Below are 14,510 nucleotides of genomic sequence, written 5' to 3'. Positions count from 1 at the left end.
ACGGTTTCCCGCAACAACCCCGGGATTCCCACACAACAATCAGTCTTGGATAGGCATAAGAGATTAGAGGGTGGGGTGCGGAGGGAGGGAGGGAGGGGGAGATGAGGGTGAAGAGAACCTCACCCTAAGCCATCCCACTCGTGGTTGTCACCTCGAGGGACGGCTGGAGAAGAGAGGACCTTCCCCTTTTTTGAACACAGGCCGGGAAAATACCTCTTGAATTCACACAGCATCGTATATGGCTTGATGGTGAATGTGTGTATAGAAGGACCAGACACAAAAAAAGGCCCACCTGAACACGACCCAGCAAAGCCACGTGGAGCAGTCAGGGAACTACAATACACGGTGACATTCTAACTCAAGGTCAACCTGTCTTGGCTTACACAGCAAATACCTCAAACACACTGTAAACACAGGGTAAGGGTGGTGTGATAGCCCCACAGAGAGAGAACTGCTGTGTGTACGACATGGGTGTGTGTGTGTGTGTGTGTGTGTGTGTGTGTGTGTGTGTGTGTGTGTGTCATGGTCGGATTAAAGCTAAGAGTACAGAGAAAACCCAAAACAGAAGCTGGACGTGTGGCGTGAAGAGCCAAAACAGTGCAGGCTGTGTGTGTGTACGTGTTCTGACTGAGGGAGAAGTGGAGAGATTCTGCCCGGGAGGGTTTACACTGTCATTAGAGACGTCTTATTAAAACAGACCCCCTTCAACATCCTACAGTAACGTAATGGCCACAGCTTCGCGCTCAAGCAGTGTCTGTCTGTCTGTCTACCCGTCTGTCTGCCCGTCTGTCTGCCCGTCTGTCTGCCCGTCTGTCTGCCCGTCTGTACCGAATGCATGTGCGTGCGTGTGTGTAAACAAACAAAGTGTGGTACTACACTGTGCCACCGTAGCATTGTTCTGGGCCTTGCGTTACCATGCATACAGGCACATCCTTCCATATGTGAGTGTATTTGAATGCTAATGCAATGGGAACACTTTCAAAAATGAACACACCGCACTAATGTAAATTAAATCTACATGCAGGCAGTAAAAGGCTGTACGCACCTGAAAGGAAAACTCCAACTGAGTGCATACCAATTAGAACAAACCATAATAGACTGTCCTTGAAGAGAACCATTAGAACCCTGTACCATTAGCACCCAGTACCATTAAAATGCACTCCATACATAATAGTTAGGACAAGGATTTTCTAGGAAAGATCTGATCTGTACACTTCGTAGAAAGACAGGTGGAGAGAGAGAGAGCGAAAGAGAGAGAGAGAGAGAGAGAGAGAGAGAGAGAGAGAGAGAGAGAGAGGGAGAGAGAGAGAGAGAGAGAGAGAGAAATGTTTTAATTTGATTTATTTCACCTTTATTTAACCAGGTAGGCTAGTTGAGAACAAGTTCTCATTTACAACTGCGACCTGGCCAATTTTAAAGCAAAGCAGTGTGACACAGACAACAACACAGAGTTACACATGGAGTAAACAATAAACAAGTCAATAACATAGTAGAACATTTTAAAAAATGAGAGAGAGAGGTTAGAGAGAGAGGCCACACTACTTGCCTGGAGAGTTCTCATCTATACTTTTCGTGGTTGTTTATTTACCTCCACTGACAGATGCTGGCACTAAGACCGCACTCAGTCAGCTGTATAAGGAAATAAGCAAACAGGAACCCACTCATCCAGAGGCGGCGCTCCTAGTGGCCGGAGACTTTAATGCAGGGAAACTTAAATCAGTTTTACCAATCTCTATCAACATGTTAAATGTGCAACCAGAGGGGAAAAAAATCCACCTTTACTCCACACACAGAGACGCGTACAGAGCTCTCCCTCGCCCTCCATTTGGTAAATCCGACCACAATTCTATCCTCCTGATTCCTGCTTACAAGCAAAAATTAAAGCAGGAAGCACCAGTGACTTGGTCTAGAAAAAAAATGGTAAGATGAAACACATGCTAAACTACAGGACTGTTTTGCTATCACACACTAGAACATGTTCCGGGATTCTTCCGATGGCATTGAGGAGTAGTACTTCACATTAGTCACTGGCTTTATCAATAAGTGCATTGAGGACGTCGTCCCCACAGTGACTCTACGCACATACCCCAACCAGAAGCCATGGATTACAGGCAACATTCACACTGAGCTAAAGGGTAGAGCTGCCGCTTTCATGGTGCGGGACTTAACCCGGAAGCTTACAAGAAATCCCGCTATGCCCTGCGACGAACCATCAATACAGGACTAAGATTGAATCATGCTCCGACGCTCGGGTTAGAGAGAGAGAGAAGAGTGGAGGGAAAGGGTTAGAGAGAGAGAAGAGTGGAGGGAAAGGGTTGGGGTTAGAGAGAGAGAAGAGTGGAGGGAAAGGGTTAGAGAGAGAGAAGAGTGGAGGGAAGGGGTTAGTGTTAGAGAAGAGTGGAGGGAAGGGGTTAGGGTTAGAGAGAGAGAGAAGAGTGGAGGGAAAGGGTTGGGGTTAGAGAGAGAGAGAAGAGTGGAGAGAAAGGGTTGGGGTTAGAGAGAGAGAGAAGAGTAGAGGGAAAGGGTTGGGTTAGAGAGAGAGAAGAGTGGAGGGAAAGGGTTAGGTGAGAGAGAGAGAAGAGTGGAGGGAAGGGGTTGGGACTAGAGAGAGAGAAGAGTGGAGGGAAAGGGTTGGGGTTAGAGAGAGAAGAGTGAAGGGAAAGGGTAAGAGAGAGAGAAGAGTGGAGGGAAAGGGTTAGTGAGAGAGAGAAGAGTGTAGGGAAAAGGTTAGAGAGAGAGAGAAGAGTGGAGGGAAAGGGTTAGAGAGAGAGAAGAGGGAAAGGGTTAGAGAGAGAGAGAAGAGTGGAGGGAAAGGGTTAGAGAGAGAGAGAATAGTGGAGGGAAAGGGTTAGAGAGAGAGAAAAGAGTGGAGGGAAAGGGTTAGAGAAAGAGAGAAGAGTGGAGGGAAAGGGTTAGAGAGAGAGAGAGAAGAGTGGAGGGAAAGGGTTAGAGAGAGAGAGAAGAGTGGAGGGAAAGGGTTAGAGAGAGAGAGAGAAGAGTGGAGGGAAAGGGTTAGAGAGAGAGAGAATAGTGGAGGGAAAGGGTTAGAGAGAGAGAAAAGAGTGGAGGGAAAGGGTTAGAGAAAGAGAGAAGAGTGGAGGGAAAGGGTTAGAGAGAGAGAGAGAAGAGTGGAGGGAAAGGGTTAGAGAGAGAGAGAAGAGTGGAGGGAAAGGGTTAGAGAGAGAGAGAGAAGAGTGGAGGGAAAGGGTTAGAGAGAGAGAGAAGAGTGGAGGGAAAGGGTTAGAGAGAGAGTGAAGAGTGGAGGGAAAGTGTTAGAGAGAGAGTGAAGAGTGGAGGGAAAGGGTTTGAGAGAGAGAGAAGAGTGGAGGGAAAGGGTTGGGGTTAGAGAGAGAGAAGAGTGGAGGGAAAGGGTTGGAGAGAGAGAAGAGTGGAGGGAAAGGGTTAGAGAGAGAGAGAAGAGTGGAGGGAAAGGGTTAGAGAGAGAGAGAAGAGTGGAGGGAAAGGGTTAGGGTTAGAGAGAGAGAGAAGAGTGGAGGGAAAGGGTTGGGGTTAGAGAGAGAGAGAAGAGTGGAGGGAAAGGGTTGGGGTTAGAGAGAGAGAAGCGTGGAGGGAAAGGGTTGGAGAGAGAGAAGAGAGGAGGGAAAGGGTTAGAGAGAGAGAGAAGAGTGGAGGGAAAGGGTTAGAGAGAGAGAGAAGAGTGGAGGGAAAGGGTTAGGGTTAGAGAGAGAGAAGAGTGGAGGGAAGGGGTTAGGGTTAGAGAAGAGTGGAGGGAAGGGGTTAGGGTTAGAGAGAGAGAAGAGTGGAGGGAAAGGGTTGGGGTTAGAGCGAGAGAGAAGAGTGGAGAGAAAGGGTTGGGTTAGAGAGAGAGAAGAGTGGAGGGAAAGGGTTGGGTTAGAGAGAGAGAGAAGAGTGGAGGGAAAGGGTTGGGTTAGAGAGAGAGAAGAGTGGAGGGAAAGGGTTGGGACTAGAGAGAGAGAAGAGTGAAGGGAAAGGGTTAGAAAGAGAGAAGAGTGGAGGGAAAGGGTTAGAGAGAGAGAAGAGTGGGGGGAAAGGGTTAGAGAGAGAGAAGAGTGGAGGGAAAGGGTTAGAGAGAGAGAAGAGTGGAGGGAAAGGGTTAGAGAGAGAGAGAAGAGTGGAGGGAAAGGGTTAGAGAGAGAGAAGAGTGGAGGGAAAGGGTTGGGGTTAGAGAAAGAGAGAAGAGTGGAGGGAAAGGGTTAGAGAGAGAGAAGAGTGGAGGGAAGGGGTTAGTGTTAGAGAAGAGTGGAGGGAAGGGGTTAGGGTTAGAGAGAGAGAGAAGAGTGGAGGGAAAGGGTTGGGGTTAGAGAGAGAGAGAAGAGTGGAGAGAAAGGGTTGGGGTTAGAGAGAGAGAGAAGAGTAGAGGGAAAGGGTTGGGTTAGAGAGAGAGAAGAGTGGAGGGAAAGGGTTAGGTGAGAGAGAGAGAAGAGTGGAGGGAAGGGGTTGGGACTAGAGAGAGAGAAGAGTGGAGGGAAAGGGTTGGGGTTAGAGAGAGAAGAGTGAAGGGAAAGGGTAAGAGAGAGAGAAGAGTGGAGGGAAAGGGATAGTGAGAGAGAGAAGAGTGTAGGGAAAAGGTTAGAGAGAGAGAGAAGAGTGGAGGGAAGGGTTAGAGAGAGAGAAGAGTGGAGGGAAAGGGTTAGAGAGAGAGAGAAGAGTGGAGGGAAAGGGTTAGAGAGAGAGAAGAGTGGAGGGAAGGGGTTAGGGAGAGAGAGAAGAGTGGAGGGAAAGGGTTAGAGAGAGAGAGAAGAGTGGGGGGAAAGGGTTAGAGAGAGAGAGAAGAGTGGAGGGAAAGGGTTAGAGAGAGAGAGAATAGTGGAGGGAAAGGGTTAGAGAGAGAGAAAAGAGTGGAGGGAAAGGGTTAGAGAAAGAGAGAAGAGTGGAGGGAAAGGGTTAGAGAGAGAGAGAGAAGAGTGGAGGGAAAGGGTTAGAGAGAGAGAGAGAAGAGTGGAGGGAAAGGGTTAGAGAGAGAGAGAAGAGTGGAGGGAAAGGGTTAGAGAGAGAGAGAGAAGAGTGGAGGGAAAGGGTTAGAGAGAGAGAGAAGAGTGGAGGGAAAGGGTTAGAGAGAGAGTGAAGAGTGGAGGGAAAGTGTTAGAGAGAGAGTGAAGAGTGGAGGGAAAGGGTTTGAGAGAGAGAGAAGAGTGGAGGGAAAGGGTTGGGGTTAGAGAGAGAGAAGAGTGGAGGGAAAGGGTTGGAGAGAGAGAAGAGTGGAGGGAAAGGGTTAGAGAGAGAGAGAAGAGTGGAGGGAAAGGGTTAGAGAGAGAGAGAAGAGTGGAGGGAAAGGGTTAGGGTTAGAGAGAGAGAGAAGAGTGGAGGGAAAGGGTTGGGGTTAGAGAGAGAGAGAAGAGTGGAGGGAAAGGGTTGGGGTTAGAGAGAGAGAAGCGTGGAGGGAAAGGGTTGGAGAGAGAGAAGAGTGGAGGGAAAGGGTTAGAGAGAGAGAGAAGAGTGGAGGGAAAGGGTTAGAGAGAGAGAGAAGAGTGGAGGGAAAGGGTTAGAGAGAGAGAGAAGAGTGGAGGGAAAGGGTTAGGGTTAGAGAGAGAGAAGAGTGGAGGGAAAGGGTTTGGACTAGAGAGAGAGAAGAGTGGAGGGAAAGGGTTGGGGTTAGAGAGAGAAGAGTGGAGGGAAAGGGTTAGGGTTAGAGAGAGAGAAGAGTGAAGGGAAAGGGTTAGAGATTGAGAAGAGTGGAGGGAAAGGGTTAGAGAGAGAGAAGAGTGGAGGGAAAGGGTTAGAGAGAGAGAAGAGTGGAGGGAAAGGGTTAGAGAGAGAGAAGAGTGGAGGGAAAGGGTTAGAGAGAGAGAAGAGTGGAGGGAAAGGGTTAGAGAGAGAGAGAAGAGTGGAGGGAAAGGGTTAGAGAGAGAGAAGAGTGGAGGGAAAGGGTAAGAGAGAGAGAGAAGAGTGGAGGGCAAGGGTTGGGGTTAGAGAGAGAGAAGAGTGGAGGGAAAGGGTTGGGGTTAGAGAGAGAGAAGAGTGGAGGGAAAGGGTTGGGGTTGGGGTTAGAGAGAGAGAGAAGAGTGAAGGGAAAGGGTTAGAGAGAGAGAGAAGAGTGGAGGGAAAGGGTTAGAGATTGAGAAGAGTGGCAGGAAAGGGTTGGGGTTAGAGAGAGAGAGAAGAGTGGAGGGAAAGGGATAGAGAGAGAGAGAGAAGAGTGGAAGGAAAGGGTTGGGGTTAGAGAGAGAGAGAAGCGTGTAGGGAAAGGGTTAGGGTTAGAGAGAAGAGTGGAGGGAAAGGGTTAGAGAGAGAGAGAGAAGAGTGGAAGGAAAGGGTTAGAGAGAGAGAGGAGTGGAGGGAAATGGTTGGGTTTAGAGAGAGCGAGCAGAGAGGAGGGAAAGGGTTAGGGTTAGAGAGAGAGAAGAGTGAAGGGAAAGGGTTAGAGATTGAGAAGAGTGGAGGGAAAGGGTTAGAGAGAGAGAAGAGTGGAGGGAAAGGGTTAGAGAGAGAGAAGAGTGGAGGGAAAGGGTTAGAGAGAGAGAAGAGTGGAGGGAAAGGGTTAGAGAGAGAGAAGAGTGGAGGGAAAGGGTTGGGGTTAGAGCGAGAGAGAAGAGTGGAGAGAAAGGGTTGGGTTAGAGAGAGAGAAGAGTGGAGGGAAAGGGTTGGGTTAGAGAGAGAGAGAAGAGTGGAGGGAAAGGGTTGGGTTAGAGAGAGAGAAGAGTGGAGGGAAAGGGTTGGGTTAGAGAGAGAGAGAAGAGTGGAGGGAAAGGATTGGGTTAGAGAGAGAGAAGAGTGGAGGGAAAGGGTTGGGACTAGAGAGAGAAGAGTGAAGGGAAAGGGTTAGAAAGAGAGAAGAGTGGAGGGAAAGGGTTAGAGAGAGAGAAGAGTGGGGGGAAAGGGTTAGAGAGAGAGAAGAGTGGAGGGAAAGGGTTAGAGAGAGAGAAGAGTGGAGGGAAAGGGTTAGAGAGAGAGAGAAGAGTGGAGGGAAAGGGTTAGAGAGAGAGAAGAGTGGAGGGAAAGGGTTGGGGTTAGAGAGAGAGAGAAGAGTGGAGGGAAAGGGTTAGAGAGAGAGAAGAGTGGAGGGAAGGGGTTAGTGTTAGAGAAGAGTGGAGGGAAGGGGTTAGGGTTAGAGAGAGAGAGAAGAGTGGAGGGAAAGGGTTGGGGTTAGAGAGAGAGAGAAGAGTGGAGAGAAAGGGTTGGGGTTAGAGAGAGAGAGAAGAGTAGAGGGAAAGGGTTGGGTTAGAGAGAGAGAAGAGTGGAGGGAAAGGGTTAGGTGAGAGAGAGAGAAGAGTGGAGGGAAGGGGTTGGGACTAGAGAGAGAGAAGAGTGGAGGGAAAGGGTTGGGGTTAGAGAGAGAAGAGTGAAGGGAAAGGGTAAGAGAGAGAGAAGAGTGGAGGGAAAGGGATAGTGAGAGAGAGAAGAGTGTAGGGAAAAGGTTAGAGAGAGAGAGAAGAGTGGAGGGAAGGGTTAGAGAGAGAGAAGAGTGGAGGGAAAGGGTTAGAGAGAGAGAGAAGAGTGGAGGGAAAGGGTTAGAGAGAGAGAAGAGTGGAGGGAAGGGGTTAGGAAGAGAGAGAAGAGTGGAGGGAAAGGGTTAGAGAGAGAGAGAAGAGTGGGGGGAAAGGGTTAGAGAGAGAGAGAAGAGTGGAGGGAAAGGGTTAGAGAGAGAGAGAATAGTGGAGGGAAAGGGTTAGAGAGAGAGAAAAGAGTGGAGGGAAAGGGTTAGAGAAAGAGAGAAGAGTGGAGGGAAAGGGTTAGAGAGAGAGAGAGAAGAGTGGAGGGAAAGGGTTAGAGAGAGAGAGAGAAGAGTGGAGGGAAAGGGTTAGAGAGAGAGAGAAGAGTGGAGGGAAAGGGTTAGAGAGAGAGAGAGAAGAGTGGAGGGAAAGGGTTAGAGAGAGAGAGAAGAGTGGAGGGAAAGGGTTAGAGAGAGAGTGAAGAGTGGAGGGAAAGTGTTAGAGAGAGAGTGAAGAGTGGAGGGAAAGGGTTTGAGAGAGAGAGAAGAGTGGAGGGAAAGGGTTGGGGTTAGAGAGAGAGAAGAGTGGAGGGAAAGGGTTGGAGAGAGAGAAGAGTGGAAGGAAAGGGTTAGAGAGAGAGAGAAGAGTGGAGGGAAAGGGTTAGAGAGAGAGAGAAGAGTGGAGGGAAAGGGTTAGGGTTAGAGAGAGAGAGAAGAGTGGAGGGAAAGGGTTGGGGTTAGAGAGAGAGAGAAGAGTGGAGGGAAAGGGTTGGGGTTAGAGAGAGAGAAGCGTGGAGGGAAAGGGTTGGAGAGAGAGAAGAGTGGAGGGAAAGGGTTAGAGAGAGAGAGAAGAGTGGAGGGAAAGGGTTAGAGAGAGAGAGAAGAGTGGAGGGAAAGGGTTAGAGAGAGAGAGAAGAGTGGAGGGAAAGGGTTAGGGTTAGAGAGAGAGAAGAGTGGAGGGAAAGGGTTTGGACTAGAGAGAGAGAAGAGTGGAGGGAAAGGGTTGGGGTTAGAGAGAGAAGAGTGGAGGGAAAGGGTTAGGGTTAGAGAGAGAGAAGAGTGAAGGGAAAGGGTTAGAGATTGAGAAGAGTGGAGGGAAAGGGTTAGAGAGAGAGAAGAGTGGAGGGAAAGGGTTAGAGAGAGAGAAGAGTGGAGGGAAAGGGTTAGAGAGAGAGAAGAGTGGAGGGAAAGGGTTAGAGAGAGAGAGAAGAGTGGAGGGAAAGGGTTAGAGAGAGAGAAGAGTGGAGGGAAAGGGTAAGAGAGAGAGAGAAGAGTGGAGGGCAAGGGTTGGGGTTAGAGAGAGAGAAGAGTGGAGGGAAAGGGTTGGGGTTAGAGAGAGAGAAGAGTGGAGGGAAAGGGTTGGGGTTAGAGAGAGAGAGAAGAGTGGAGGGAAAGGGTTGGGGTTGGGGTTAGAGAGAGAGAGAAGAGTGAAGGGAAAGGGTTAGAGAGAGAGAGAAGAGTGGAGGGAAAGGGTTAGAGATTGAGAAGAGTGGCAGGAAAGGGTTGGGGTTAGAGAGAGAGAGAAGAGTGGAGGGAAAGGGATAGAGAGAGAGAGAGAAGAGTGGAAGGAAAGGGTTGGGGTTAGAGAGAGAGAGAAGCGTGTAGGGAAAGGGTTAGGGTTAGAGAGAAGAGTGGAGGGAAAGGGTTAGAGAGAGAGAGAGAAGAGTGGAAGGAAAGGGTTTAGAGAGAGCGAGCAGAGAGGAGGGAAAGGGTTAGGGTTAGAGAGAGAGAAGAGTGAAGGGAAAGGGTTAGAGATTGAGAAGAGTGGAGGGAAAGGGTTAGAGAGAGAGAAGAGTGGAGGGAAAGGGTTAGAGAGAGAGAAGAGTGGAGGGAAAGGGTTAGAGAGAGAGAAGAGTGGAGGGAAAGGGTTAGAGAGAGAGAAGAGTGGAGGGAAAGGGTTAGAGAGAGAGAAGAGTGGAGGGAAAGGGTTGGGGTTAGAGAGAGAAGAGTGGAGGGAAAGGGTTAGGGTTAGAGAGAGAGAAGAGTGGAGGGAAAGGGTTGGGATAGAGAGAGAGAAGAGTGGAGGGAAAGGGTTGGGACTAGAGAGAGAGAAGAGTGGAGGGAAAGGGTTGGGGTTAGAGAGAGAGAAGAGTGAAGGGAAAGGGTTAGAGATTGAGAAGAGTGGAGGGAAAGGGTTTGAGAGAGAGAAGAGTGGAGGGAAAGGGTTAGAGAGAGAGAAGAGTGGAGGGAAAGGGTTAGAGAGAGAGAAGAGTGGAGGGAAAGGGTTGGGGTTAGAGAGAGAGAAGAGTGGAGGGAAAGGGTTAGAGAGAGAGAAGAGTGGAGGGAAAGGGTTAGAGAGAGAGAAGAGTGGAGGGAAAGGGTTGGGGTTAGAGAGAGAGAAGAGTGGAGGGAAAGGGTTGGGGTTAGAGAGAGAGAAGAGTGGAGGGAAAGGGTTGGTGTTAGAGAGAGAGAAGAGTGGAGGGAAAGGGTTGGGGTTAGAGAGAGAGAGAAGAGTGAAGGGAAAGGGTTAGAGAGAGAGAGAAGAGTGGAGGGAAAGGGTTAGAGATTGAGAAGAGTGGAGGGAAAGGGTTGGGGTTAGAGAGAGAGAGAAGAGTGGAGGGAAAGGGTTGGGGGTTAGAGAGAGAAGAGTGGAGGAAAAGGGTTAGATAGAGAGAAGAGTGGAGGGAAAGGGTTAGAGAGAGAGAGAGAGAGAGAGAGAGAAGAGTGGAGGGAAAGGGTTGGGGTTAGAGAGAGAGGGAAAAGTGGAGGGAAAGGGTTGGGGTTAGAGAGAGAGAGAAGAGTGGAGGGAAAGGGTTGGGGTTGGAGAGAGAGAGAGGAGAGTGGAGGGAAAGGGTTGGGGTTAGAGAGAGAGGAGAGTGGAGGGAAAGGGTTGGGGTTAGAGAGAGAAGAGTGGAGGGAAAGGGTTAGAGAGAGAGAAGAGTGGAGGGAAAGGGTTAGGGTTAGAGAGAGAGAGAGAAGAGGGGAGGGAAAGGGTTAGGGTTAGAGAGAGAGAAGAGTGGAGGGAAAGGGTTAGGGTTAGAGAGAGAGAAGAGTGGAGGGAAAGGGTTAGAGAGAGAGAGAGAAGAGGGGAGGGAAAGGGTTAGTAATTTAGGTATAGAAAGAGAGATGGGGGGGCTAAGTGAAGAGAGAGAATGGAGAGAGTAAATTGAAGAGAGAAAGACATTTTACTCAACTTTTCCTTTTTTTATTCGCACGGGAGGGGTAAACGGTCATTATTGATTTGCTAACGTTACTTGATCATGAAGCATGACGTTAGCTAGCAAGAGTCGGCTGTGTATTGTCAGCTAACCGAACGTGTACGGACAAGAAAATAAACCCTTTGTCTGCACATCCTTGTGATTTTTTTGTTGCAGTGTTCAAGAGTGCTAAGACGTTTCAGAAGAAAAGTCACTCAGGTTGTTTAAGCGTTTTTCAATTGGAGCTGCGGACCACGACCGGCGCGTTGCCAGCCACAACGAACGGTAAGGCAAGGATGTAGTATGAATTGAAAAGTAGATCTCTTTCGTCACTCCGCTCCTCAGACTCCCCTCCTCTCGTAAGGCGGAGAACAGGGCCTCAAGTCTAACAGCAGTGTGTCGTCGTCAGTGTGAGAGAGCTCTTTTTGAGCTGAGCAACATCAAAAGCTGGGCACGAGTCCCAGTGAGGCTGGGGAGGAAGCATAGATGATAACACCAGCGTTTGCCAGTGTGTGTGTGTGTGTGTGTGTGTGTGTGTGTGTGTGTGTGTGTGTGTGTGTGTAGCGATAAACATAGGGGGGGGGGGGGGGTCGCTGGCCGTAGCTGTAGAAGCCTTGCAGCTCTAGTCAGTTGAGTTGTTCCTGCTGATGCAAGGTCGGCCAGTGAAAGACCGATACATGTGAATGAATATGTCTGGTTGCCTGTGGGTACACTACACTGTAGGTTGAATGGGTTTGGAAAAATGCATTGACGCGGCCTGTATGAATTTGTCCCTGTGAGTGCAGGGTGACAGTGTTTTTTTGGTGTGTTCCTGTATCCACGTGTCCGTTCGAGTCTGGATTCGTCTGTGTGAGTCCGCGATTGGGATCGTGATTGGGATCGTGTGTGTGTGTGTGTTCCTGGGAGAGTGGAAATTAGAACAAAGTTGAAATTAGAACAGGCTGGAAATCCGGCTAGAACAGGCTGGACTACACAGCCAAGGGATAGAGGGACTCCCTTTTTTTCTCCCACTCTCGTTCCTTTTCCAACGGTCTTTTTCATGCTTTCCTCTCCTTCCCCCCTCTTCCTCGTCTCCGCTCTCCCCCCCTGGCATTCCCAGGCAACTAAACATATTTTGGCATGGCGAAACGACATCCAGAGAGGTTATTTGAGGATAAACACACACAAGTACACATGCTTGCGCACACACACACTACATAGGAGTTCACTCATGCACTCCTTCCACAAACAGAAAGACAAAAACGTGTTTGATATGCATGAGAACACACACCTGTTCACATAGTGTACACACACACCCATTCCCAATGCCACACCTGACTCTGAAAGCGGACTGATTATTTGGCATAGATTAGAGCATGTTGTTGGCAGACAGCCAAGCACCATGGAAGAGGCTTACCTTGCACCGTGGCAAAGCCCTAACCCCGGAGAAACAGCCGTGTCAGGCTGCTATTAACCTCCCAAAGCAGTGGTCTGCCATGGCAGTGACATAGGCATCTATAATAAGAAAGAGAGAGAAGATATTAGCTTTAGTACGCATAGCTCTCCACGAGAGTCAGTCTCTCACAGTCTTTCTCTGTCTCTGTCTCTCACAGTCTGTCTCTTTCTCTCTCTCTCTCTCTCTCTCTCTCTCACAGTCTCACTCTCTCACAGTCTCACTCTCTCACAGTCTCTCTCTCTCTCACACCGTCTCTCTCTCTCTCACAGTCTCTCTCTCTCTCACACAGTCTCTCTCTCTCTCACACAGTCTCTCTCTCACACACAGTCTCTCTCTCTCACACAGTCTCTCTCTCTCTCTCACACAGTCTCTCTCTCTCTCACACAGTCTCTCTCTCTCTCACACAGTCTCTCTCTCTCTCACACAGTCTCTCTCTCTCTCACAGTCTCTCTCTCTCTCTCACACAGTCTCTCTCATATAAATGCAACAATTTCAAAGATTTTACTGAGTTAACAGTTCATATATGGAAATCAGTCAATTGAAATAAATTCATTATGCCCTAATCTATGAATTTGATATGACTGGGAATCCAGACATGCATCTGTTGGTCACAGACACCGTTAAAAAAAGGTAGGGGTGACCACCATTTGCCTCATGCAGCGCAACACGTCTCTTTCGCATAGAGTTGATCAGGCTGTTGATTGTGGCCTATGGACTGTTGTTTCACCCCTCAATGGCTGTGCGAAGTTTCTGGATATTGGCGTGAACTGGAACACGCTGTCGTACACATCGATCCAGAGTAGAGGTCGACCGATTAATCGGAATGGCCGATTTCAAGTTTTCATAACAATCGGAAATCGGTATTTTTTGGCGACGATTTTGCCAAATGATTTATTTTTATACCTTTATTTAACTAGGCAAGTCAGTTAAGAACACATTCTCATTTTCAATGACGGCCTAGGAACGGTGGGTTAACTCCCTTGTTCAGAGGCAGAACGACAGATTTTCACCTTGTCAGCTCGGGGGATCCAAACTTGCAACCTTACAGTAAACTTGTCCAACGCTCTAACCACCTGCCTCTCATTGCACTCCACGAGGAGCCTGCCTGTTACGCAAATGCAGTGGAAGCCAAGGTAAGTTGCTAGCTAGCATTAAACTTATCTTATAAAAAACAATCAATCATAATCACTAGTTATGGTTGATGATATTACTAGTTTATCTAGCGTGTCTTGCGTTGCATATAATCAATGCAATGCTGGGGGATGATTTAACAAAAGCGCATTTGCGAAAAAAGCACAATCGTTGGACGATTGTACCTAACCATAAACACCAATGCCTTTCTTAAAATCAATACACAGAAGTATATATAAACCTGCATTTTTAGCTAAAAGAAGTCCAGGTTAGCAGGCAATATTAACCAGGTGAAATTGTGTCACGTTTGAAACGCTAATAGCTATACTGTTACACTGGCAATACTATAGTGCCTATAAGAACATCAAATAGTCAAAGGTATATGAAATACAAATGGTATAGAGAGAAATAGTCTTATAAATACTATATTAACTACAACCTAAAACCTCTTACCTTGGAATATTGAAGTCTCATGTTAAAAGCAACCACCAACTTTCATATGTTCTCATGTTCTGAGCAAGGAACTCAAATGTTAGCTTTTTTACATGACAAAGTAAAAGTGCAATTTTTTGCCAACACTTTGTTTTTGCATTATATAAACCAAATTGAACATGTTTCATTATTTATTGGAGGCTAAATTGATTTTTATTGATGTATTATATTAAGTTAAAATAAGTGTTCATTCAGTATTGTTGTAATTGTCATTATTACAAATAAATAAAAATAAATGTAAAAATAAATTAAATAAATTAAAAATACATTTAAAATAAATTTAAAATTAAATATCGGCTGATTAATTGGTATCGGCTTTTTTGGTCCTCCAATAAGCGGTATCGGTGTTGAAATATCATATTCGGTCGACCTCTAGTAAGGACAAATATGTAGTAAATACAAAGAACACCGACACACATATCATAACCCCCCACACACATAATCATATCCTATAGAAGTACTTGAATGCATTCATTTGCGTTGTTGAACGTGCCGGCAAGTGAAAAGCCTCTTACATGACCAGCACAGAATACACACAACATGTAGTCTTCATACGCACATACATGGCATCATGAGCAGGCCTAGGGGCTGTGACTCAATGAGCGGGGACATGTACAGACAGAGAATGGGTCTCGTGGGTCGGTCTCATCCGCTACATACTCGCCCTCCCTTCCACCTCTCCAGCTCCATTATACAGATGCGAAAAGAGAGAAAGTAATTTCTCTGTCAGTTCACTGACAACCCACCACCGCCCTACCTCCATAGCAACCCTGCTCCCACTCTCCCTTCATCCATCCATTTCCCCCCTGTCCAAACCACCACCACCCTACCTCCATAGCAACCCTGCTCCCCCTCTCCCTTCATCCATCCATTTCCCCCCTGTCCAACCCACCACCGCCCTACCTCCATAGCAACCCTGCTCCCCCTCTCCCTTCATCCATCCATTTCCCCCCTGTCCAACCCA

The 14,510-nt window shown here is 48.0% G+C and overlaps 1 protein-coding gene across 2 annotated transcripts in view; it reads right to left on the bottom strand.

Moving 5' to 3' along the window:
• Nucleotides 1-14,510, bottom strand: part of LOC139364581 (retinoic acid receptor alpha-like) — a 192,907-nt gene that overhangs the window by 142,800 nt on the left and 35,597 nt on the right. For both annotated transcript variants that reach the window (XM_071101440.1, XM_071101441.1), the window contains exon 2: nucleotides 11,885-11,982. The gene's annotated coding sequence lies outside the window, so the exon portion shown is untranslated. The remainder of the gene's footprint in view (nucleotides 1-11,884; nucleotides 11,983-14,510) is intronic.

Source organism: Oncorhynchus clarkii, chromosome 13, assembly GCF_045791955.1.
Source record: "Oncorhynchus clarkii lewisi isolate Uvic-CL-2024 chromosome 13, UVic_Ocla_1.0, whole genome shotgun sequence".
In the NCBI taxonomy this organism is placed as follows: domain Eukaryota; kingdom Metazoa; phylum Chordata; class Actinopteri; order Salmoniformes; family Salmonidae; genus Oncorhynchus; species Oncorhynchus clarkii.
The sequence above is the reverse complement of the archived record's forward strand: the minus strand, read 5'-3'. Positions and strand labels throughout refer to the sequence as shown.